The sequence below is a fragment of the Myotis lucifugus genome, unplaced genomic scaffold, assembly GCF_000147115.1.
Source record: "Myotis lucifugus unplaced genomic scaffold, Myoluc2.0 scaffold_301, whole genome shotgun sequence".
Lineage (NCBI taxonomy): Eukaryota > Metazoa > Chordata > Mammalia > Chiroptera > Vespertilionidae > Myotis > Myotis lucifugus.
In genome coordinates, this window is record NW_005871349.1 from 1,181,888 (window position 1) to 1,207,885 (window position 25,998).

At 43.5% G+C, this 25,998-nt stretch overlaps 1 pseudogene; it reads left to right on the forward strand.

The window, feature by feature from the left end:
• The first annotated feature begins 1,053 nt into the window (after window positions 1–1,053).
• LOC102419020 lies at window positions 1,054–25,253 on the forward strand (annotated as a pseudogene).
• Window positions 25,254–25,998: the final 745 nt, after the last annotated feature.

The following is a 25,998-nucleotide window of genomic DNA, read 5'->3' on the forward strand; positions in this document are numbered from 1 at the left end:
GGTGCCGTCACGTTCTCTCGACGGCACCGTGTTTTACTTGTGCATTCCTGCCTCCCCCACCGGACCACAAGGAATCTGAGTTCCACATTATGGTATTCATCTTCACACCCTCGTGATCTAGAATGAGCTATTCTCTATTCTAGAATAGTGAAGCTCAACACATGTTTGCAGGAAGGAAGGACAGGTGGGGTAGAGGAGAGGATGATGTGAAAACAGAAGTGAGCATTGTTTTACGGAAGTCTGGGGGGAATATTACAATGAAATAACACTTATTCTATTTTGGAACAGCCGCTTGTAATGAGGAGCTTTTGTAAAAAACGTTGCCAAATCATAATTTTATTGGGGACATGTTATTTCTTCTTATCCCGTGTTCCCCAAATCATCGTTGTTCTTGTTTGTGAGCACCCGGTCCTCATGGGCACGATTGCTTTCAGTGCTCCAGACCCCTCTGTGGGGTCGGTGCTAATGCCACCCCCACTGCACAGCTTCGGAGTCAGGAGTTGGTTGGAGCCTGAACAGCTGGACACTGGCCAGGACGCAGCCTCTGCCTCCCGGCCCGGCTGGTTTCACGGCTGTGAGCTGATGACTCGCCAGCTGATCTGTGACGCTACGGAAAGCACCGCAGGGACACTGCTTCTCAAGGGCCTGGGAAAGGTGCGAGCCCGAGCAGGTCTCAACAGGCAAGGTGACTCCGCATTGTTCTTCACCACGTGTGTTCTGATAGGAGATAGGGAGCTGATGTTTCTAGAAAACACAATAGCAGCACAGAAACAAGTGGAATGCTGTGTGGATTTGAAACAGGAAGAGGACTCCTGTAGCAACACAGACCATGTTTCCCACAATGGGTGCGAGAAACGTTAGCCCAGTGAAAGGCTCTTTTGGCAAACATTGTACCTCTTACCATTCTCTTGGAAGTCACAGTGTCAGGAAGCCCTGAGAATAAAGAAGTCTGTGCAACTGGCAGTTCGGACAGACCGTCGGCCCCCTTCTCTTTTATAAAGGTCACTTATGAACATCTCACACATTTATTTTGGAAGACGTTGGACAAGGCCAATGCGGGATGAAAAGACCCACGAACAAGATGTGTGGTCTCTGAGCATCTTGTCCGTCCTGACCAGGTGGGGCCTGCCAGACAATTTCAGGAGGAATCCAGGCTGCGTCCAGCTGTGAGATGATGTCATGCTCCCCAGCTGGGCATCGTGTGCTCTGCTCCCACTCCTGGCCTGCCTACCAGTTCCCTTGGGACTGGTCATGGACTCCCAAGAGAGTCCTGGGACCTTATAATTGTCCATGGATACCAATATGGATGAACAAAATAGAGAAATTAAGGACTGGTGCAGCCGTGCAAGTGTCCTGTTCTTTCTCCAGTCATTCAAGGACATCCCAGTGATGGTGTCTGAGAGAGCCTGTTAAGAGCTGATTTTTTGGCCACGGTGACCAGTTAATTACTATCACACTCCGGGGGCCCCACCAAGTGGGGTTTTTCACCAACCCAAGCCTCCGGGTCTTATAGATAACAAATTATATTTTACATTATTTTTCAAAAGCTGGTTAGTGACAACTAAGATGGTCCCTCTGTGACTGGAGTCTAATGTCAGAGTGAGAAAATTGCCCGTTCGCTGGAACTCCCATATCACTCATGCTGTATTAGTGATATTTATTCTTCCTCGTTGTTTTATTCTTAAAAAATGGCTCCCCTGGTTGCAATGTTAGTTCAGCATATTACAGGTTACTCCAAAGTCAGTTCATATATTACAGGTCGTTACACTCCTGGGTATACATTTCTGAACAGCGCTCACTCCACAGTTCCAGTTCCACGTTAAATACGGGCTGCCAAGAAGGTTGTCTGTTCATTTCTGGATGCTGGTTTTCCCGGGAGTTTTCTTCCCCCTCTCCTTTATACTCCTCAGGGAAGATGTGGCCTCTAGTAAGAACAGTCTACCTGGAGAAGGCGGAAAGTATTTTTCTCTTAGGTTTTCTGTAGGTGAGGTTAGAAAGGGGCAGCTGTTTGAGGCAACAGGCTTGGTGCGTCCATGGAGGCCAGCAACTGGAGCGTGAGTGGCCACACTGATTCCAGAGGCAGGGGATGGGCGTGCCAGCATCCATCAAGACCACTGACCAACGGCCACACCTTTTTACAGCAACACGAACATCAGAATGAGTTTTGTCCTCTTTGTGACAGGGTTTTTGTCTTCTGACATGCTCATAAGCACCGGTGTTGTAGCATTATTAACAGACAGTTTTAGGAATGTCACATGATCTAATCTTTTTTGTCACTTCACTAAAATCCATAATGACAACATATTTTTCATCCTGTCTGCTTCAAGATCCAAGAACAAAACTCTAATGAGCCACCAGCTCTGTCTTTGCTCCAGGCATTGATTCACTCAACATATATTGTGCATTGAGTTCCATCAATACACAAGAAAAAAATCTAACATGCAAGGGCCACAGCCCTTGAGGGGAAGTGTCTGGGTTGTAGCAGCAGATGCCAGGCAACACCAGTGACCCCCCCTCTGGTGTGGCTCTTCTGAGGAATAAACAAACAACATTGGAGAGCCAGCCTGTAACACCCATGGGGGCCGATGAAATTATTCTCAGTGGGTCCCAAAGACTCCAAGGTGAACAAGTGAAGAGCCACTTCTCTCCTGTGCAGCTTTGCCAGTTCTGATCTCCCCGCACAGCTCCTTTCTAACTATCTTAGCCGCTGCCCTACACAGTGTGACAAGCGCCAGGCACCTCTCTTCTTCAAGATAAGGGAGAGTCTTCAGTGGAAAAGTGACTGCACGGGGCCAGGGTACGAGAGCCTCTGGAGCCCACTGCTGTCGCCCTCAGCTGCAGAAGCGAAGGCCTGAGACCCGTGAGAAGTAAGGATCAGATTGTGTCCAAATACATCACAACCTCTTGGGGCCGTCTGTAGCCATATAAGGAGCTGGCCAAGAGCTATTTATCAGAAAGGTTCTTGAAGGCAACGGGAACCTACACGGCACTTCAATTGGCTGAGCAGTCCCTGGCTCGGCTTTCGCGTGTCTGCAGCTGTCACCAGGAGGGATATCGACGATTCAAATGGCCCTGCTGTGATTTCATATGCAAGGGCTGCACAGGGCCTCTTTCTCTTTCCTCACTTCTTTAAGCATCTTCGCCCATATTTGCACAGGGTCTTGGACGCCAGGAAATAGTCTAAAAATAGCCAAGCTATAGGCAAGTAGGTGTTTTAATCACCTGCTTCAATCAAAGTATCAAAAGAGATTGCCCAATAATCACTGGTCACCAGCGCCAAAGACATGTCTTCAGAGGGTCACTCAGGTAACCTACCTGCTTTGCCTGTGCCGTTCAAATGAGATCAAAGAAGGGGAGTCATGACAGATGCCCCAGGCGCTCACTTTCTGCCTCGCTCCACTGCGATGATATCCACTGACAGCCTCAAACCCAAGGGGCCTACGGCGTTCCCAGCAAGACTAACCAGTTCTGTTTGAATATCAGTAAGAAATGTTTTCATAAATGCAGTTTTTCAGCACTCACAAGAATATTTACCTTCAAAAACAGCCCTCTCAGTGTCTTTTAGTTCAGAAAGGGCTCACCTGGTAGTTAAAGAGCACACTGGATCATAAAATTAGGCACTCCACACACCTCGCAGTGTTTGCTGCAGGAAGAACTGAGATATTTTTTCAGTTTTATCTCTGAAGGATGCTTTCTCCATCTCGCCTATGAAATGCCTGGATACTGATTTATTTTCCCTGTCAGGTGAAGGAAGCTTTTTCAAAAATTCTCTCTCTGGCCCTGGTTGGCGTGGCTCTGTTGGTTGAGCATCATCCTGCGCACCACAAAGTCGCTGATTCAATTCCCAGTCAGGGCACATACCCTGGTCGGGGTGCATGCGGAAGCAACCAATCGATGTTCCCTTCGCCCTCGCTCCCTCCCTCCCTTTCTCTCTCTATAAAAAAAATCAATAAAAACATTTTTTAAAAATTTTCTCTCTGTTGATACCATTATAACAGCACTCAAACGTCACAAGTTAATGTCTCTTTCTGTCCTCTGATCAGATTTTGAACTTATTTATTTTTGTATTCCCAGTGTTTAGCACAATGTTTGCATTGGTGGTGGTCAGTAAATGCTGAGCAGAAGGAAGCAGGGAGGGTAGAAGGGTGGTTGGGTCAGAGAAGTGTTTTCCTCCCATGGTGTCTCATGTGGGAGCTTAAGCTCCTGGGGTTTGTGGCTTGGGTTCTGGCACCCTTTGTGCAATGTTGTTTGGTCGTCGAGATGGAAATATTTTATTAGATGTATTCAGAGCCAACTTACAGCAGTCACCTGAAGATTTTTTCCACAGGTGAGTGGTAAAGAGCAAAACCAGCCTAAAGAAAGGTGTGAGGCTGGGACTTTTCAAAAATCCCAGATCCTTTGCTCATTTCCCACATCTTACACATAGCCCATAGCCTACTGTAAGCCACAGGCTTCTGGCACTGGGAGACATATACTAGTAAATAGTATGGAAGGCAAACAAAAATGAAAAGCAATAAAATACTTAGGAATAAACTTAACCAAGAGATGAAGACTCATGCACTGAAAATGACAAAATAATGATGAAAAAATTAAAGAAGACAAATAAACTGGAAAGACATCCCATGTTCATAGACTGGAAGACAATCGTGTTAAAATGTCCATACTACCCAACGTGATCTACAGATTCCATGCAATTCCTGTCAAAATTTCAATGACAATTTTTACAAACATTTTTTAAAATCCTCAAACTCATGGAATCACAAAGGACTCCCATGTAGTCAAAATAATCTTGAGAAAGAAGAACAAAGTTGGAGTCATCACACTTTCTTATATCAAAATATATTATAAAACACAGTAATAAAAACAGTATGGTCTATAAAAACAGAGAAATAAATCAATTGACTTGAACAACGAAAACTTATTTTCTCACAGTTCTCTCACAGAAATCAACCTGTGCATATTCAGTCAGTTGATCTACAAGGGTGCCAACAATACACACTGAGGAAAGAGTAGTTTCTTCAAAATGGTGTTGGAAAAACTGGATATACACATGAAAAAATGAAATTGGACCCTATCTTACCCCAGACATAATAATCAACTCAAGATGGATTAAAGACTTAAAAGTAAGACTTGAAACTACAAAACTCCTACAAGAAAACATAGGAAAAAGCTTCATGACATTGCTCTTGGCAACAATTTCTTGGGTATGACACCAAGTGCATAAGCAACAAAAGCAGAAATAGACAAGTGGGACTACATCAAACTGAAAGCTTTCATTCTGAAATGTAAGCACTCAGTACAGTAGAACAGTAACCTATGGAATGGTAGAAAATGTTTACAAACCATATAACCAGTAAAGGGTAACATAACAACTTAGTAGCAAAAAAAAACCCAAAACAAAACACACACACACACACACACACACACGTAGCTTGATTTAAAAATGGGCAAAAGAATTGAATAGACATTTCTCTAAAGAAGATAAGCAAATAGCAAACAGGTATATGAAAAGATGCTTAACATCACTAATCATCAAGGAAATATGATTCAAAACCAATGAAAAAAAACCCAAAAACAATGAACAACAAATAAAACCCACAGCAATATATCATTTCACACCTGTTAGGATCACCATTATTTAAAAAAAAAAAGATAACTGATGTTATCAAGCATGTGGACAAATTAGAACCTTTGTATACTGTGGGTGGGCATGTAAAATAGTAGGGCCAAAATTAAAATAGTCCTACCACAGGATCCAATAATCCCATTTCTTTGCAGAATGAAAAAGAAAATTGTTCCCTTGGAACAGGGTTTCTCATCCTCATCACTGTGACAGTTTAGGCCAGACAGTTCTTTGCGGTGAGGAATTGTCCTGGGCGTTACAGAATACTTAGCTGCATCCCCAGCCTCTACCTATTGGATCTGAGAAGCAACTCCCACCCCACAGTTATGACAACCAAAAATGTGTCCAGAAATTGTCAAATGTCCTGGTTGAGAACCACTGCCTTAGGAAGAATCCCAACAAGCCCAGCACTTTGGCACCCAAGGAGTCAATGTGAAGGTCAAATGCAATATTTGGCGGCCATTTTCTCAGGGGTGGATGAATGTCCATCCCCACTTTGGGCTAACGCAGCCTAAATTGGTAAGGTCATCGAAAGTACAAGTTGGTTTCAGTCTTTACCTAGTTAAAACAAAATGAAAGGAGAATAGTGCTCTGTGTAAGTTTCCTAGGGCTGCAGTAATAAATTACCATGAAGTACATGGCTTAGAACAACAGAAACTTATTCTCTCACAGTTCTGGCAGCAGGAAGTTCAAAATCAAGGTGTCGGCAGGGCTGTGCTCGCTCCCAAAGATTCTAGGGGAGGAGCCTTCCTTGCCTGTTCCTGTTTCTGGTGGCTCCAGGCCTCCCATGGCCTTCCCCTCTGCGTGTCTTTCCTCTATGTGTCTCTTATAAGGACACCTGTCAGTGGACTTAGGGCCCACTCACATGATCCAGGATGCTCTCATCTTGAGATTCTTAATCACATCCGAAAAGACCCTTTTTCTAAATAAGGTCACATTACAGGTGCCAGGATGTGGAGATACTTTCAACCCATTACATACATTAAAAGAAAGCTCCATTTTTTAAAACACAGAGGCTAATATTTTTATATTTTATGTTTTTTTAAACATTTGAAAACAACAAAAATTTACAAAAAAGTTAGAAGTGTAGTCCAAAACCCCGTTTTTTTTCCTTTTTGAGATTTAGTTGCTGACGTGCTGCCCCATGACCCCCTCGCCTTTCAGTGTACGTTCCCTGCAAACAAGGACATTCCTCGGACGCAGAGCATCCTCCCCACTCCAGCTCAGGAATCCCATTCGAGTTCCTCCAATGGTCCTATGACTGTTTCTGTAGTCAAAGGGTTTACTTCAGAATCACACAGAGCATGCAGTCATGTCTCTTCAGCTTTCTCCACTCTGAGACGGATTCTCAGTCTTTCCTTGAGATTTAACTCCTTAACACCTTAAGCGCCAGCCTGTTTTGTCTTCCGGACAGAAAGTATAGTGTCAGTCACCGGTGACTGACTGGGCGCTCAACGTGCTAACACTTTGAAGACTGAGAATTTGTTACTTGGTAGAATGTTCTTCAGTTTGGACTTGCCTGGTATTTCCTTATGATCAGATTCAGGTTATGCATCTTTCTCAGGACTACTCCCAAAGTATTGCTGAGTTCTCATTGCATCAGGTACCATATGCTCTCGATTTGTGGAATCACTGGCAATGAAGACTTCAATCACCTGATTACGGTGTATCTATCAGGCAACTCTTCTTCCCCTTGTAATTAATACGTATTTTGTAGGGAGAATCTTGACACTGTGTAAATATCCTATTCTTCACCAACTCTCAACTTATGACTGGGTTTATTTATATCTGAACGGGCTCATGAGTTCCTATTTTATTCAAGAGGTTATGATCTGTTATGATCATTATTTTGATGTTCAAATTGTGCAACGTATGGCTAGCAGGAGCCCATTCAGCCTGACTCTGTGTCTTTTGGACATGTCCATCTTTCTTTGATCACTTCCTTGCTTTCTGGCACAACAAAACATTCAGAGCTTATTTCATCCCTTCTTTGCTCCTAGAAGGAGCTCTGGGTTCCTTGTAGTGGGAAATGGACAGTGTTTTGGTAACCGTGTGCTCGTTCTTGCTCATTTTCCAGACTGCGGTGGCAGTTTCCTTCTGGTGCTTCTCTCCTCATTCCTTCCACATGCCACGTTTTATCACCAGTGCGCCCCTCCCTCCCTCTCTTACCTCTGCCCCCACATATCCCATTCTGTTTCTATGTTGATATTTGGAAGCAATAACTCTGTGGAACAGCAGCCACACCATAAGTAGCCTCAGGCCCTGAGAAAGGCGGGCCTGTTAGCAGCAGGGGTGCTGAACAGCCAGCTGGCCGTAGCTGGAGGAACCTGGCCTGGGGACTTCTGAGTGCGCAACTTCAATGAGCTTAAACCTCTGAACACGTGAGCATCATCACCAAGAACCAACAAGGATCAGAACCAACAGCTGACTTTCCACTTCACACTGTGAAGACAACTGACTTCTTGTTTTGCCTTAGTTCAGCTTTTCAAAGAGATTTCCAGACTCTGAATTTTGAGGGTGTGGGAACCCTAATCAGAGTACGCTGGATGATCAAGGCCAATTAGCCATACGCATGTGTGCCAGCGAGGACACAGCAGTATTATTAGGTGCAAGGCCCCTTTGTCCTACACAGGTGTGAGGGAAATGATTCAGTAGTAGCAATATATGTACTGCACAAGTGCACTCTTATGGAACCTGTTTATGTTAGTACTAGAGGCCTTGTGCATGACATTCATGCACTGGGGGCCAGGGAGGAGCCCTCAGCCCAGCCTGTGCCCTTTCACAGTCCGGGAGCCCTCAGAGGAAGTCCAACTGATGACTTAGGCCCATCCCCATGGGGAGCGGGCCTAAGACACAGTGGGACATCCTTAGCCCTGCCTCGGAGCGGGCTGCTGCGCTCGCCAGCTGTCAGCCCAGCTTGTGGCTGAGCAGCGCTCCCCTGCGGGAGCACACTGACCACCAGGGGACAGCTCCTGTGTTGAGTGCGCGTGATAGTGACTGGTCATTCCTCCTTTTGATGTGCATATTACCCTTTTATTATATAGGATAGCATGAGTGTCACTAATTGGCACGAGGCCTCTTCTGTTTGAGTCTGTATATGTTACTACTGACCAGCTGGTGCGAGGCTGCTTTGTGCGGCCACTTTGTGAGGCTGCTTTTGTGGGGCTATTTTGAGGAACACTCTGCCTGATGGCTCCTGTAGTAGCAATGGCTACACGGTCTACAATAAAGTATATGCCTGCAACTTCTCATGTCTTCATCTAATCCCCGGCGTCAGAGGACCTGTGCTCCAACAATTGGCATAGTGGAGCAGGATGGAGGGTTGCTGCTCTACCCAGCATCCTTTCTCCTCTATGTGTAAGAGGAACATTTTGAAAGGCCAGACTACTCCAGCCATCCTACCATAGCTTCTTGCTCAGCTGGAGGACTCTTGCCCTGGGGCGAGCCAGTTGGTTCCCTCAAGGCTGGGAATGCAGCCTCGGGGCTAACGTGGTCTAGTATCCCACACAGTGTTCACGCAGCCTCGCCCTGTCCTTCTTGTCTGTAGCCCAACTCCTGCCTCCTTGATCTGCCATGGCCACCCAAGGTGTAGCCCCTGCTACCCAAACACTTCATCCTCTTCCTTGGGCTCTCTATCCTCTGCCAAACTTCTCTTGGGTCTTTTTCACTATGGATTTCTTAAGTGACTTCCCATACCCCCTCCACCTCTGGATTAATGAAGTCTTGACTTTCCTCTTCAGCTACACACGCCCAACATTTCCATTCTGCCTCTGCCGAGTGGACCTGAACCCTAGGATGCTTCCCAGGAAAAGAGACACCTGACCTCTACGCAACCAATCCAGAGGGGGCAAGAGTCCCTTGACATGCCTGGTGAGAAGGAATTCATTTCTTTCTCTTGCTGAACCTGGGAAGAGAGAGGGACAGGGTGTGAGAGTGTGAGGTTATGAGGAAGAGTTGGAGTCAGTAATCATGTTGGGCCACGTGAAATTTAAGCACATGAAAGAAGAGGCTAAGAAAGAGGAAGAGAAAGCTGAACTACAGGGAAAAGCAGAGGGGCCATCAGCATGAGTGAAAAGTGAAGAGCAGCTGCCTTAGTCTCCAACGTCTTTCTAGAAACAAATGCCAGTTCATTTGAAGTCCAGCTGAACTTTGCTCCCCGTCCAGAAATTCTGTCAGAGCTCTGAATTCTTAAAGTGACCTGCTGTGTGTGTGTGTGTGTGTGTGTGTGTGTGTGTGTGTGTGTGTGTTGCTATTTTGAGTGGATTTCTGTTTGTTGCCATCAAAAGAGTCTTTCTTGAACATTCTTGATGATTATATTGCCTTCAACATCTATCAAGTGGAGGTTTTTCCCCCATGCCCAGGGAGTATTTCTCTCATCCCACAGAGCTGTTTCCCAGATTATTCTGCAACACCTTTTTAAAAAATATATATTGTTATTGATTTCAGAGAGGAAAAGAGAGAGAGAGAGAGAGAGAGAGAGAGATCAATAATGAGGGAGAATCATTGATTGGCTGCATCCTGCACACCCCTGACTGGGGATCAAGTCCACCAACCCAGATATGTGCCCTTGACTGGAATCAAACCCTGGACTCTTTAGTCCACAGGCCAATGCTCTATCCACTGAGCCAAACCAGCTAGGACAATGCCTTTTTAAAACAAACCAACCTTCTATTTAGGTCCATGTCCAACATGAGGGTGGACTATTCTCTTCCCTGTCATCCACTGGTATCTTGTTCCCTAATAAACATAGAAAGTTTCCTAGCCCTTCCTTCCCCTGCTATCATCTTGGACAACCTTAGTGTCCACAGGGATAATTCATGCACCAGGTAAGCCCTAGAATTCCTCAACACATCTATTCCAAAAATAATGAAAACAATATATAAAAAGGATTAGTATTTTACAGCTTAGGAAATACTTTCCTGGCCATAATCTCATTCTGTTTTGATTTTTGAACTCTACTCCCAAAGCCAAACCATGAACTCATCTCTTTATACAGCCTTATTTCCAAAACCTGATGTCGTAATTTTCCTTGCATTGAGGACAATTTCTTAGGCTCCTATTCTTGCCCTTTAGTTTCTCATTCTCTTAGGATTCATCGAAACCCTTTGTCTTTAATCTTTTCTAATCTCATAGGATCCCAGCTCTCTTCAGGTTTCCTTACCACATCAGCCAGAATCCCAGGGTTGGCCCTTGAAATGCTGCATGGCCAGCACGCAGAGTCTCTCATCCCTTCATCTACACTGCACTCACTTTGTCAATCTTCAAATTTTGCTTATTGCAAACAGCTGCTCCTGCTGCTCAGCCTCTACGCATTCAAGCATGTCATTCTCTCTCTGATCTCTCAGCTGAGCCCTCAATGCCATCTATAATAATAAAAGGGTAATATGCTAATTAGACTGATGTCTTCCAGACGTCATTCCGGACGTCCTTCCTGACAAAGCTGGGGCTGGAGGGAAGCCAGCCCGGGTCCTGGGTAGCTGCAGGCAGCCCAAGGGAAGCCAGCCTGGGTCCCGGGTGCCTGCTGGCGGCCGGAGGAGGGAAGCCAGTGCCGGCAGCTGGGGGAAGGAAAGCCTACTCTTGCACAAATTTCCGTGCATTGGGCCTCTAGTTTAAAATATTTAATTAAGTTTCCATTAGCTCCTAATCTTCATTTTCTTCTTCCAAATCTTTCTCCTTCTACCTGTACTCTAACTCTCCTTACTGCAATCTCCTCCAGGTTTTTACATTTGTTTTTTATCTCTTTCTCTACTGTTTCCTGTTCAGGTCCCCCCACCTCCACCCCCCCCGCCTTTTTTTTGGTTAATCCTCACCCAAGGATATTTTTCTATTGATTTTTAGAGAGAGTGGAAGGGAAGGGGAGAGACACATCAATTGGTTGCCTCCTGCATGTGCCCAGATTGGGGCTGGGGATTAAGCCTGCAACCGAGGTGCATGCCCTTGACCGGAATTGAACCCAGGACCCTTCAGTACAAGGGGCAACACTCCAACCACTGAGCAAAACCAGTTGGGACTCAAGTCACCTTTTTATTGCCTTAAATCAGTGGTTCTCAACCTTCCTAATGCCAAGACCCTTTAATACAGTTCCTCATGTTGTGGTTCCCCCAACCATAAAATTATTTTCGTTGCTACTTCATAACTATAATTTTTCTACTGTTATGAATCCTAACGTAAATATCTGATATGCAGGATGTATTTTCATTGTTACAAATTGAACATAATTAAAGCATAGTGATTAATCACAAAAACAATATTGAATTATATGTGTTTTCCGATGGTCTTAGGTGACCCCTGTGAAAGGGTCCTTCGACCCCCAAAGGGGTTGTGACCCACAGGCTGAGAACCGCTGTCCTACATGAATGGTTAAATGTTTTTCATTTGTTTTTATTTTCCTTATTATTAAATTTATTGGGATGACACTGGTTAACAAAATTATACAAGTTTCAGGTGCAACACATCATTTGTACACTGTATTGTGTGTTCACTACCCCAAGCAAGTCTCCTTCCACCACCATTTATCTGGACTATACTCTCATCCTCCTTCCCCATCCCACCTCCCCCTGGAAATCACCACACTGTTCTCTGAGACCAGGCATTTTGTCTCTTTTTTTCTTCTTTGTTCAATCCCTCCACCCCCCCTTCCCCCCCGCCACCACCACCACCACCACCACCACCACCACCTAAACCGCACCCACTGATAGCTGTCAGCCTGCTCTCTATCTACAAGTCTGTCTCTATTTTGCTTGGTAGTTCATTTTCATCATTAGATGTCACATGTCAGTGAAATCATATGATACTTGTAATTCTCTGACTGGCTTATTTCACTTACCACAATGCTCTCCAGGTCCATCCATGCTGTGACAAAAGGTAAGAATTTCTTCTTTTTTTAAAAATATTTTTTTATTTCAGAGAGGGAGAGAGAGAGAAACCTCAATGATGAGAGAGAATCATTGATTGGCTGCCTCCTACACATCCCCTACTGGGGATCAAGCTTACAACCCAAGAACTGAAGTGTGACCTCCTTGTTCATAGGTCGATGCTGAACCACTGAGCTACACTGGCCAGGCAAGGTTTCCTTCTTTATTATGGCTGAGTGTGTTCCACTGTGTAAATCTATCACAGCCTTTTTATCGTCTCATATACTGATGGACACTTGGGCTGCCTCCAAATCTTGACTATTGTAAATAATGCTGCAATGAACATAAGGATGTACATATTCTTTTGAATTAGTGTTTCAGCTTTCTTTGGTTAAATTCCCAAAAGTGGAACCACTGGGTCAAACGGCAGTTCCATTTTTAATTTTTTGAGGAAACTCTATACTGTTTTCCACAGTGGCTGCACCAGTCTGCATTCCCATCAACACTGAGCAAGGGTTCCTTTTCCCCACATCCTCACCAATGCTTGCTATTTGTTGATTTATTGATGATCGCCATCTGAAAGGTGTGAGGTGATATCTCATTGTGGTTTTAATTTGCATCTCTCATTAGTGACATTGAGCATATTTTCATATGTCATTGGCCACCTTTGGGGAAGTGTAAAGTTAGGCCCTTTGTTCATTTTTTAACTGGATTGTTTGTCTGTTTTTGGTGTTGAGTTTTATAAGTTCCTTATAAATTTGGATATTAACCCCTTATCAGATATATCATTGGCAAATATGTTCTCCCAGTCAATGGGTTATCTTTTTGTTTTGTTCATAATTTCCTTTGCTGTGCAAAAGCTTTTCAGTTTGATATAGTCCCATTTGTTTATTTTTCTTTGTTTGTTTCTCTTGCCCGAGAAGATATATCAGAAAAAATATTGCTATGAGAAATGTCCAACATTTTACTGCTTATGTTTTCTTCTAGGATTTTTATGGTTTTGAGTCTAACATTTAAATCCTTAATCCATTTTGAGTTCATTCTTGTGTATAGTGTAAGAAGGTGGTTTAGGTTCATTTTCTTGCATATATCTGACAATATTCCAAACTCCATTTATTGAGTGGACTGTTTTCATCCCATTGTAGGTTTTTGCCTCCTTTGTCAAATATTAATTGACTATAATGGTATGGATTTATTTCTGGGCTCTCTATTCTTTTCCATTGACTATATGTCTGTTTTTATGCCAGTACCATACTATTTTTATTACTATAGCCTAGTAATATATTTTGATACCAGGTAGCATGTTTTCTCCAACTTTGTTCTTCTGTCTCAGGATTGCTGTACCTATTCATGGTCTTTTGTGGTTCCATATAAATTTTTGGAATATTTGTTCTAAGTCTGTGAAATACACTATTGGTATCTTGATAAGAATTATATTGAATCCATGGATTGCTTTGGGTAGTATGGACATTTTAATTATGTTAATTCTTCCAATCCATGTACATGGTTTCTACTTCCACTTGTTTGCATATTCTTCTATTCCTTTATTCATTGTCCTATGGTTTTCTGGGTATCAGCTTTTTACTTTCTTGGTTAAGTTTATTCTAGGTATTTTATTTTTTGTTGCAATAGTAAATGGGATTGTTTTCTTGGTTTCTCTTTCTGAGAGTGTTATCCTATATAATAAAAGGCTAATATGCAAATTGTCCCCTTGGGAGTTCTACTGACCATGAGTTCGATCACTTGCTATGACATGCGCTGACCATCAGGGGGTGGTGCGGAATGAAGGCCCTGGCTGGCAGCCGGCAGCTGGGGGAAGGAAGGCCCCAATTGGCCCTGAATGCTGGCCAGGCCTAGGGACCCTACCGATCCACGAATTTCTGCACTGGGCCTCTAGTTGGTGTATAAAAATGCCACCAATTTCTTGTATTAATTTTGTATTGTGCTATTTTGCTGAATTCATTTATTAGACTTACTAATTTTTTGGTGGAGACTTTAGGGGTTTTCTATGTACAGTACCATGTCCTCTGTGAATAATGACAGTTTTACTTTCTCCTTTCCATTCTGGATGCCTTTATTTCTTCTTCTTGTCTGATTGCTGTGGCTAAGACATCTGGTACTGTGTTGAATAAGAGTGGCAAGAGTGGATATCCCTGTCTTTTTCCGGATCTTAAGGGAGATGTTTTTAGTTTTTGCCCATTGAGTATGATATCTTTGCTGAAAGTTTTTATCATAAATGGGTGTTGGATTTTATTGAATGCTTTGTCTGCATCTATTAATATAATTGTGTGATTTTTATCTTTCATTTTGTTTGTGTGATGTATCATATTTATTGGTTTGTGGAAATTATACCAGCTTTGCATCCCGTAAATAAATTCCAGTTGGTCATGGCGTATGAGTTTTTTAATGTATTGCTGGATTCAGTTTGCTACTATTTTGTTGAGGATTTTGGCATCTATGTTCATCAGGGATATTGGCCTATAATTTTCATTTGTTCTAGTGTCTTTATCTGGTTTTGGAATTATGATAACACTGGCCTCATAAAAAGAGTGGAAGTCTTTCTTTCTCTTGAATTCTTTGGAATAGTTTGAGAAGGATAGGTCTTAATTTTTTGAATGTTTGGTAAAACTCCCCTGTGAAGCCATTCAGACCAGGACTTTTGTTTGAAGAAAGTTGTTTTTTTTAAAATTACTGCTTGAATTTCGTTAGTTGTTTTTCGTATATTCAGGTTTTCTGATTCTTCCTGATTGAGTTTTGGAAGATTGTATATTTCTAGGAATTTGTCCATTTGGCCAAGGTTGTCCAATTTGTTGCCATATGTTGTTCATGCTATCCTATCTAATAAAAGAGAAACATGGTAATTAGCCTATGACCGCTACCCTTCCCATTGGCTAATCAGGGTGATATGCAAATTAACTGCCAGCAAAGATGGCAGCCGACAGCCAGGCAGCTGAGAACAAGAGGCTTGGTTGCCCCAGCATGGAGGAAGCCAAGGTTCCCCGCCTGCAGCTACGGGGCTCTGAGCTCCTGAAGCAACAGCTCCAAAAGATACAATGTTTCAATTATAGAAGCTAAAAGATGGCGGTTAATTTGCATACTCAGGCTCCAAGCGGTGGAGCGAAGCCAAACAGCCCTGAAGCAGCAGAGCAGAGAGGCCTCACTGCCCTGGGATCAGCAGAGCCGAGAGGCCTCAGGGCCCCAGGATCAGCGGAGCCACGAGGCCTCCCAGCCCGGGGATCAGCGGAGCCTGATCGAAGCCCTGTGTGTTTATGCACCCTTCAGGTGCAGAGGGGACTCCCAGGTAAAGGGTCACCCTGGGGAGGAGTCCGGACACCTCCAAGACCCGCTCCTGTTCAGCAACATCCCCAAGATCACGTGTCTGCACTGCGGGCTGTGGGGCATCATGATGGCACCGATGGTGGAGAAGGCGCTGTGCACGGGGGGGCTGCTGCAGCCTGGGACCTCCTCAAAGGCTTCAAGATGTTCAGCTCCCTCTTCAAGCCCTACATCCGATACTGCATGGAGGAGGAGGGCTGCATGGAGTACATGCGCAGCCTGCTGCGCGACAACCTCTTCCCGGCCTAGGTGATGTGGGCCGAGAAGCACCAGCAGTGCCAATGGCTGAAGCTGAGCGACATGCTCGCCAAGCCCCACCAGCGGCTCACCAAGTACCCGCTGCTGCTCAAGTCGGTGCTGAGGAAGAGGGATGAGCCACTTGCCAAGGAGGCTGTCATCACCATGATCAGCTCCGTGGAGCGCTTCATCCACCACGTGAACGCGTGCATGCGGCAGCGACAGAAGCGGCAGCAGCTGGCCACCGTGGTGAGCTGCATGGACGCCTACGAGGTGGTGGAGGGTAGCAACGACAAGGTGGACAAGCTCCTGAAGGAATTTCTGCACCTGGACCTGACCGTGCCCATCCCTGGTGCCTCCCCAGAGGAGACGCATCAGCTGATGTTGGAGGGCAGCCTGATGATGAAGGAGGGAAAGGACAGCAAGATGGATGTGTACTGCTTCCTCTTCACGGACCTACTCTTAGTGACCAAGGCAGTGAAGAAGGCTGAGGGGACCAGGGTTTTCAGGCCACCACTGCTGGTGGACAAGATCGTGTGCCAGGAGCTGGGGGACCCTGGCTCCTTCCTCCTCATCTACCTGAACAAGTTCCACAGCGCCGTGGGGGCCTACACGTTCCAGGCCAGCGGGCAGGCTCTGTGCCAGGGCTGGATGGACTCCATTTACAATGCCCAGAACCAGTTGCAGCAGCTGCATGCGTAGGAGCACGTGGGCAGCCAGCAGCACCTACAGAGCCTGGAGGAGGAGGAGGAGGAGCAGGAGGACAAGGAGGAAGATGAGGAGGAAGAGGAGGGTGGGGAGAGTAGTACTTCCGCCAGCTTCCCCACCATCCTGCACAAAAGCAGCAACAGCCTGGACACCCAGCACTGCGCCTCGGACAGCTCCACGGAGACCCTGGCCCTGGTGGTGCTGGAGCCCGGGGAGACGCTCTCCTCTACCAAGTTCGAGGGTGGCCCCTTCAGCTCCCAATCGGACGAGATGTCCCTCAGTACCACCGCCTCATCTGTGCATGACAGGGGGTGGCGCCGCAACTTCCCTATCGACCCTGCCTTGAGTGTGACAGGGGGCGGTGCCCCAACCCCCCAATCGGCCGTATCCTGAGCGTGACTAGGGGTGGCATCGCAACCTCCCATCCGTCCTGCTCTGTGCATGACAGGGGGCGGCGCCCCAACTCCCCAATCAGCCCTACTCTGAGCCCGACCAGGGGCTGCACCTAGGGATTGGGCCTGCCCTCTGCCACCCGGGAGCAGGCCTAAGCCAGCAGGTCATTATCTCCTGAGGGGTCCCAGACTGCGAGAGGGCACAGGCCGGGCTGGGGGACCCCCCCCCCGAGTGCACAAATTTTTGTGCACCGGGCCTCTAGTTTTTCTTATAATCCTTTGCATTTCTGTGACGTCAGTTGTTACTTCACCTTTTTCATTTATGACTTTATTTATATGGGTTCTCTCTGTTTATTTCTTGGTGAGTCTAGCTAAAGGTTCACCAATCTTGCTAACCTTTTCAAAGAACCAACATTTGGTTTCACTGATCTTTTGTATTTTGTTGTTGTTGTTGTTAATCTTCATGCAAGGATAGTTTTTCCCCATTGATTTTTAAGAGAGGAAGGGTAGAGGCAGAGAGAGAGAGAGAGAGAGAGAGAGAGAGAGAGAGAGAGAGAAAGAGAGAAAGAGAGAGAGGAAGAGAGAGAAAAACATTTGTATCCCACACATGCCCTGATTTCTTAGGATATTTTCCTAGAAGTGGGATCATTGGATCAACTGGCAGTTCCATATTTAATTTTTTGAGGAAACTCCATACTGTTTTCCATAATGGCTGCACCAGTCTGCATTCCCACCAGCAGTGTACTAGGGTTCCTTTTTCTCCACATCCTCACCAGCACTTGTCATTTGTTGATTTGTTGATCATAGTCATTCTGACACAGGTGTGAGGTGATAGCTCATTGTCATTTTAATTTGCATCACTCTGATGATCAGTGACTTTGAGCATTGTTTTGTATGTTTCTTGGCCATCTGTATGTCCACTTTGAGAAGTGTCTATTTAGGTCCTTTGTCCATTTTTAAATTGGATTGTCTTCCTTTTGTTAAGTTGTATAAGTTCTTATATATTTTGGATATTAACGCTTTATCAGATGTATCATTGCCAAATATGTTCTCCCACACAGTGGGCTCCTTTATCATTTTGTTGATAGTTTCTTTTGTTGTTCAGAAGCTTTTTATTTTTATGTAGTTCCATTTGTTTATTTTATCCTTAGTTTCCTTTGCCTAGGAGATGTATCCATAAACATATTGCTACTCAAGATGTCTGAGATTTTGCTGCCTATGGTTTCTTCTAGGATTTTTATGGTTTCCCAACTTACATTTAGGACTTTTATCCATTTTGAGTTTATTCTTGTGTACGGTGTAAGTTGGTGATCTAGTTTCATTTTTTCTGCATGTTTCTGTCCAATTTTCCCAACACCATTTATTGAAGAGACTGTCTTGACTTCATTGTATGCTCTTGCCTCCTTTGTCAAATATTAATTGAGCATAATGGCTTGGGTCGATTTCTGGGGTCTCTGTTCTGTTCCATTGATCTATATGCCTGTTCTTGTGCCAGTACCAGGCTGTTTTGATTATGGTGGCTTTGTGGTATAATTTGATATCTCTCCACCACCATCTTGAAATCCCCCTAAAAATGTCTTTATTTTACCTTGTTCAGATGAATACAGTTATAGATTGATATTTTCTTTCAGGGTTTTAAAAAATATTATTCCATTATCTTCTTCTTTCTATCATTGCTTTGGAAAAGTCTACTTTTGATAACTTCTTTTTTTCTTTTAGTCTGTACTTTGTATGCAATATGTTTGGGTGTGTATTTATTTTCTTTATCCCAGTTGGAACTTCTGCTTCTTAAATCTGAAAGTTTCTATTTTTCATCCAGTCTGGGAAATGCTCATCTTTCTCATTTTTTTCTCTTCTTTCATTCTACCTTACATCTCTTTTACCTCCTTTCATATTTTCCATTTCCTTATATCTTGGGCAGCATTCTGAGTAATTTTTTAAAATCTATATTTCACTTCACTAACCTCTTTAGTTGTATCTACTTTTCTGTGTACCACTGAGTTTTTTTTAACCACATTTAATCAGCTTCATGATCACATTATTACATTTAGCAATCAGCAACAAGTGAACAAAAAAACCCCTCTATATTAAATATTTTGTTGGCATGCTTTGCACTTTCCACAGAACAGAAAATAAAATACCTGTTTTATAATTAGTAATAAATACTCCTTATTTTTGTGGGAGCCATAGGAGTATTTTCTAACATATATCTCCTGTAGCAGTTAGGTTTTGCTACTGTTTGGAAACCTGTTGTAACTTGTAGTTTTTCTGTCACTTCTCTGTCTCTCCTCTTCTGATTGGTTTTTTTTTCTTTCTTTCTTGGACATAATTAAAATCTCCTGCCACTGCCATATTTACTGGTGTTGCTGAAACACCCATAACCACCTTGATTTGGGGGTTTGGCAAAGTACTGACCTAAACCACCATAAAAAACAGAGCTTCTGCTTCCAAAATTTTCTCCCTTCCTGGATCCAGCATTTGAAGATTGAATATTGTAATTGCCAAAGTTGTAGCTTCCACTACCTCCAAAACTGCTTTCATAATTACCCAATTCACTATACCCGTCAACACCATGGCTGCCACCAAAGCCATCACGATCACTGAAGTTTCCTTCATAACTCAAGTTGTCACTCCCTCTAAAACTGCCTCCACAAACCACTGCCAGTTTTCAGAACCACTTTTGGATGAGACTCTCACCCTCTCTTGCTTATCCAGGGTTCTCCTTATTTCACAGTGACGGCTGTTCATGGCATGGTATTTCTGAATAACAGTCTTCCCATGGGGTTATCACGGTGACCAAGGGTGATAAAGGCAAGCCTCTCCTCTAGTCATTGCCTTAGTCATTGATAAATTCAATCACCGCAGTCTTCCTATTCTGCTCAAAGTCCCTTCCATGATGTTCCTCAGTGTCTCATTGAATGCCACTATTATATAGGTAGCTGGGCCCCTGGCCTTTGACACCTTCTCTTCAGACGGTTTGGAACCATCTTTGGTTCCAAACGCTGCCATTTGCCTCCTGTGGCCTTGCATCCATGGCGATGTCTGCTTGCACCACAGTGGCATACGTGACGGACTCAGAACTCCTGGAACGCGTGGTGTTTGGATCTTTCATTACCACAAGGTCTGTGAGTGTTCCCCTGGCTGAAAATGGCTCCCTAGTCTCTGGTTGGTTATCTTAAAGTTCAAACCTTTAATGAAGAGTTCCTGCAGCTCTTCGGGCAACTTTGAATTAGGCACAATGGCAGCAGGAGAAAAGACTTTAACATTGTTTCCTCTGCTGTGGCCACAGGCAGAAACTCACTAAGTTTGTGATATCAGTGGTTATATTTTTCATGTATGGATGTACTTTTTATTTTTTCAAATATCTTTTAGCTTAATTTTTCCCTTTAAATATTAAACATCTTATTCATGTTTATTATTCCATTTAAAATTTTCTTTTTTCATGCCTCGCAGATCTGTTTTATTGTCTATGAATAATAATTGTATCATCTGCTATTCTTGGGAGTCTAAATTTATGGTTTGTTTTTCCTGTAATGCTCAGTCTTGATGGCTTACTTTTTGGTGTGTTTTGTAATTGTAGATTATGAGCTCAGGTTTGGTGAAGCTTTGTCTGTGAAAATCCTTGCAGCCTGGTTAAAAATGTGACTCTCAAAGTAGTTTTGTTCTTGCATCTGCCTGGCACCTTAATCTAGAACTGTCATGTTTTGTTTTGTTGAGGCTACTTTCTTTTAACGTTATTTTCCTGGGTACACAATTTCTGAAGCATACACATTATGTAATTCTAACATCAAGCTAAGGTGAGGAGAGGCTGGTAGCTGTAAATGGTCAGAGCTGTAAATGTATTCTAATTAATTAACTAATTCATTAATTAACTTTTCCCTACCCTAATCCCATTTCATAACAAACTAGATCCCAGTTTATTCCATGTGCTGGTGCTCAGATTTTTCCTTTATTAAATGTAGGTTCCGACTTTCTGTGGGAAGGGATGGAGTGGTGCTTCCTTATTCCAATCCTTCACTGTAACAAAGCCCAAGACCTTGTTTTCTGCACTGACAGGGCCTTGAGAAACCAACCTCCTAGAAAGGAAGATTACCAAAGCTCGCGTTTTCAGCTTCCTCTTCATTTTTGGCCTTTAGAGCTTTTTTGTATTTGAGGGTAGAGGTAGAAAGAGTTCACTTATCCATATCAAAGAATGCTTATTTTACCCGATGTCAAACTTGTAGGGATTTTGCAGTAAGAGGCTTCTTTTGTGGATCTTTAGTCTGCCATATTACCAGAAATAGAAGTCTCATTTGTTTCATTTACCTTATTCAATGCTGTTTCTCCAATACAGGGAAAAATATTTGATAGATGAAAAATTGTGCCAGGTGTTTGTTGAATAAAATAATTGTTGGATTAAGGAATAAAACTGAATAATATTCACTCACTTTAAAAGAAAATTTTCTAAAATAGGTTCTTAATCTCCAGGTAGCATTGATGAGGGTCCCCATTTAAGGACCATAAAAAGAAAATGACATTTGTGGGTGAATTGTTCCCCCACCCAGCCATAGTTGGTAATATAATCTACCCATAGATCTGATTCCGATGCAGTAGTTATAAGGAAAAATGTTTACATGTCCACGAAGTAGGAAAATTGCTTTTGGACATAATCTCACTCTATTGCTCCAAAAAAATGAATTACATGTTAGGCAGGATTACATTCCCCCTCGATTATATTTATTTATTTTAAGGACCATCTTCTTCATGATCTTACATTTCCTAGCAGCTTTCTCACAAATTAAAATGCATATCTGGGGACAGTTTTTTCCTCGTGAATAAACATGAGTGTAAATCTATTCCACATACTTCTAGAGTAATTGTAATAAAAATTCTCCACCGTCTCCCCTGACTTGTCACTTAAGATTCCCTTTAGACAAAGTTTCTCTCTCACTCTCTTACACACATCAGCTATTCATGTAAGGACTTGTCTTTGGTTCCTTACATGCTGAAGAGACGTTTGTTTTGCTGATTTGGCCACCATCACAAACAATCATAACCACAAGGCTGGACTGAGTGAGCAGTCCATTAGAGATCAACTGAAGGTCAGTGACAGCAGCATGAATTGTTCCAATCCGCTGGGCTGTTTCTAGATCAGAATATAGAGGAGAGGTCACCTGTCACTCCTACAAATAACATCTAATAAACTAGGATTATACAAATCTTCCCAGTTTGCTTTATGGAGAGAAAGACCCAGCATACTTCATGTTAAACAAGGTGAAAATATTATTGCTAATAGATGCTCATATCATATTTACATATATTTTATACCTTCAAAAATATTTTTAAATATATGGTTACATTTGAATACAATTCTGGAAAATAATAATTCTTTGGCATCATTGCTAAGAAAATTTTTACTGTCTCTCTTCTTCCTGGTGTTAACCAATGGTCATTGGTGCCAATCCAATGCCAACAGGAAGTCTCAATGTGGGGTGTAGTGAAGAAGGAAACTTTATTCAGTACAGAGCTCAACAGTGATACAGCATGGCTGTGAGGACAGCACCGCTGTGGAGACTAGCTCAGTTGTGATGTGGCTCTTCTCCAGCTACACAGCTCCTTGCAGGTGTGCCAGGCCCCTCTTCAGGGTCCCTCTCTAGCTAAGCAGCTCTATGCTGGTCTGCTTCCTGGTCAGGGAAAGCATGCTTCCCTAGCCAGGGGAACTGGCTTATGTGGACAGGAGACCCCTCCATCCTCATGCAAATGAGAGCTCTGAATCCAGGAAGAGCTGTGCGTTCTGATTGGATGGGGAAAGCCCCAATCCTATTGGTTGAAATAGTTCCAGGAAACCTTTATAAGGGCTGGCTCAGAGGGCAGGAACACAGTGCAGGCCTGCAGTTTAGCACAGAGGTCTCTCCAGGAAGTGCAGTTGGCGGGCAGGAACACAGTGCAGGCCTGCAGTTTAGCACAGAGGTCTCTCCAGGAGTGCAGTTTGCCTGAGAGACCCTTATGCAGAAATGCCTGCTAGGCTCTGCTTTTTATATGTGAGCCCAGTTAGCCACCAGGAGCCTTTCTTAGTAGGTGTCTTTCGTGCCCACCCCCGTCCCCCATCGTTAACACGGGTAAGAGGGCAAGACATATGAAAAATATTTTTTTAAATTATTGACATGTTAATTCAATCTGGGTAATCAAACATTAGGTAAGAGTTTGGGGAAAACTCTTAATAAATAAATCATGGTTCATGCCATGTTTGAGTTGATACATAATATTTTTGAACCATCTTCAATTGTGTATTGGATCAACACATGATAAAGTAGATTTATGATGAGGTATGTCAAATTTTCTAGGAGAATCTCAAAACTAATGTATTTTAAATGAAAGTACATTGTTATCTGCATAACTACAAGTCTCTTGCCCCCTGGTAGGACTTTGTTAAATGTGTACCTACATATAACTTGCTGTCTGGGATGCACATAAATGAAACCAGAAATTTCCTTGCAGTGCACCGGTCCTCGTTTACATTTGGGGAATATGGTCATGAAACCAACGAAGTAATTTTCAACAGCCCATTGGGAAGAACACTTCTCACTGAGTTTTAATCAGAGGGATCTCCAGATACTGGAAAGGACACTGGAATGACAGTTAGGAGATAGATATTTGAGGCCAGGTTCTGCCTCTTATGAGTCTTTTTATGACCTTGGGCAAATTACTAAATCTTTCTGAAACTTGCCTCATTTCAAAAAAGAGGATAATTACATTTATATCTAAGGGTGGTTCTAAGGATTAAATTCCATCATGCATGTGGAAGGACTTGTAAAGTAAGAGTGTGCATGCTCCATGCCTGCCCTCCCAGAGGCTCTGAGCAAGGGCACTTGTCTTACTCACTGCTGCATTTCCAGGATGTAGCACAGCAGCTGACTCACAGGAGATGTTCAATACAGACTGATTGGGTGAATAATGACTGTTCTTCCCTGAAGATGATTCAGTGCCTGGCTTACAACAGAGTCCAAACTATAAAATTTCTTTTTGTTTTCCCATGAATCAAATGTGAGGAGGTTGGAATAACTTAATGTGCATTGTTCCTTCCAGATGTGACATTCTGATTCCATGAATCCTTGCTCTCGGGATCCTGGAAGTGTCACGGAACCTCACTGCTCTGCTGAAGTTCCACATCCATATGACAGAACAACATAAGTTTCAGAAACTGTTTAATAATATGTCTATAAAGGCAAACCAGAGGGATCATCTTGACCCAATTATTCAGTCAGTTCAGAAAAAAAGAAAAAATCCCAGTGAGTGCATGGTTAATAACCAGAAGAAGTCAAATGCATTTGTCTGTATAGACAGTCAACTGAGTAATTCTTACTCCAGTTACCAAATATTGTAGAATAGGGAACTTTCTCATCTTTGAATCATGATTCTAATAAAATCTGCAAGGGCTGGTGGCAACACTTAAAAAAACACTAGTGCTTATTATTTCACTAGAGGCCCAGTGCATGAATTCGTGCATAGGTGGGGTCCGGCTGGCCCACCCCAAATCGGCTGATCAGGCTGGGCCAGCAGGGAGGGTCAGGGGGGCATGGGCAGTTGGCCAGCCAGCCCCACCCTCTGGTTGAACTCCCAGTTGAGGGGACAATTTGCATATTAGCCTTTTATTATATAAGATGAGGGAAGAGATAGAGTTATTTATTCATCCAACTGGATTTCAATCATGCTATATGAGAGTTGCTGAGAGGATGAGATATTGTTTATAGTTACAGCAACATACAGGGAAATTAATCCTTGCTCCTTCTAGTTGTATTATTATGCTGAGAATATTTGTCTCGATTAAGCATGACTTCATGGTGACGATTAAGAGTTCAAGGTCCTTCATTAAGCCATCATTACTATTGGAAAATAATGCTCAAGAGGCAGATAACAAAGTTTACATGGGTAGATAGGCTTTTAGAGGCTCCAATTCAGATGTCATTTTCTGTGTTTCCTGCTGTTCAGCTGGTGTATGACCTCCAGGAAGCGCCTACACAGTTACAGATGGGTTTGCCAAGCTTCCCAGCCTCTGCTGAAGTAACCAGTGTGAGCAACCCAACTAAGCAGATCCTGGATGCATCTTCATCATTTATGATTTGAATTGGATTTACGGGCAGTAATGTGAGTCCTCTCATTTGTGGAATGTAGGAAAGACTGTAATCCTATTACCATAGGATTGGGTGGACGGCCTGGGGAAACCCAGAGCCTGTGACTCAAGCACAGAGGCTTTCACGGGGCCAGTCACTACTTGGAAATTAAAAAATCAAGGGTCCAAAAACAGTCTGGTCAGTTGATCATGTTGGTTGGATTTCAGTCCTGCTCTACTGTCTAGAAGTACATAGTAGCATGAGGGAACAGACAGTTAGTTATTCATCCAAGTGGTTCTCATCTGCTCTTCACTTCTATGGGCGATGAAAGTGATTGGTTTGGCCCATGAAAATTCATCAAGTAAAAGAAGACAGGCTTTCTTCATCCTTTCAGCCAGTTATCTGCCCCAAATTCTTCAGCCCTTGGGGTTACTCTTTATTTGGCCAATCACCCAGGCTTCTTTCTTTCTGCACTCTGCCCGGTCTTGCATCCAGCCTGTGCTGCCCCTTCCCACCTTCGTTGGCACATGTTGGACAGCACCCTAATTCCTTCCTGCCACTAAAATATCGCCCATACAAGGCGAGTGTTACCTGGGATAGGGACATCTGGCTGTGTGTGTGTGTGTGTGTGTGTGTGTGTGTGTGTGTGTTGGGGGTTCTTTCAATGAACAGCCCTCCAGATGATCCCCTACCCCACCTTAAACTGGAAATTCTCACTCTCTTTGCTTTAAACTCAGACTTCCTACATCTTTCAGTGT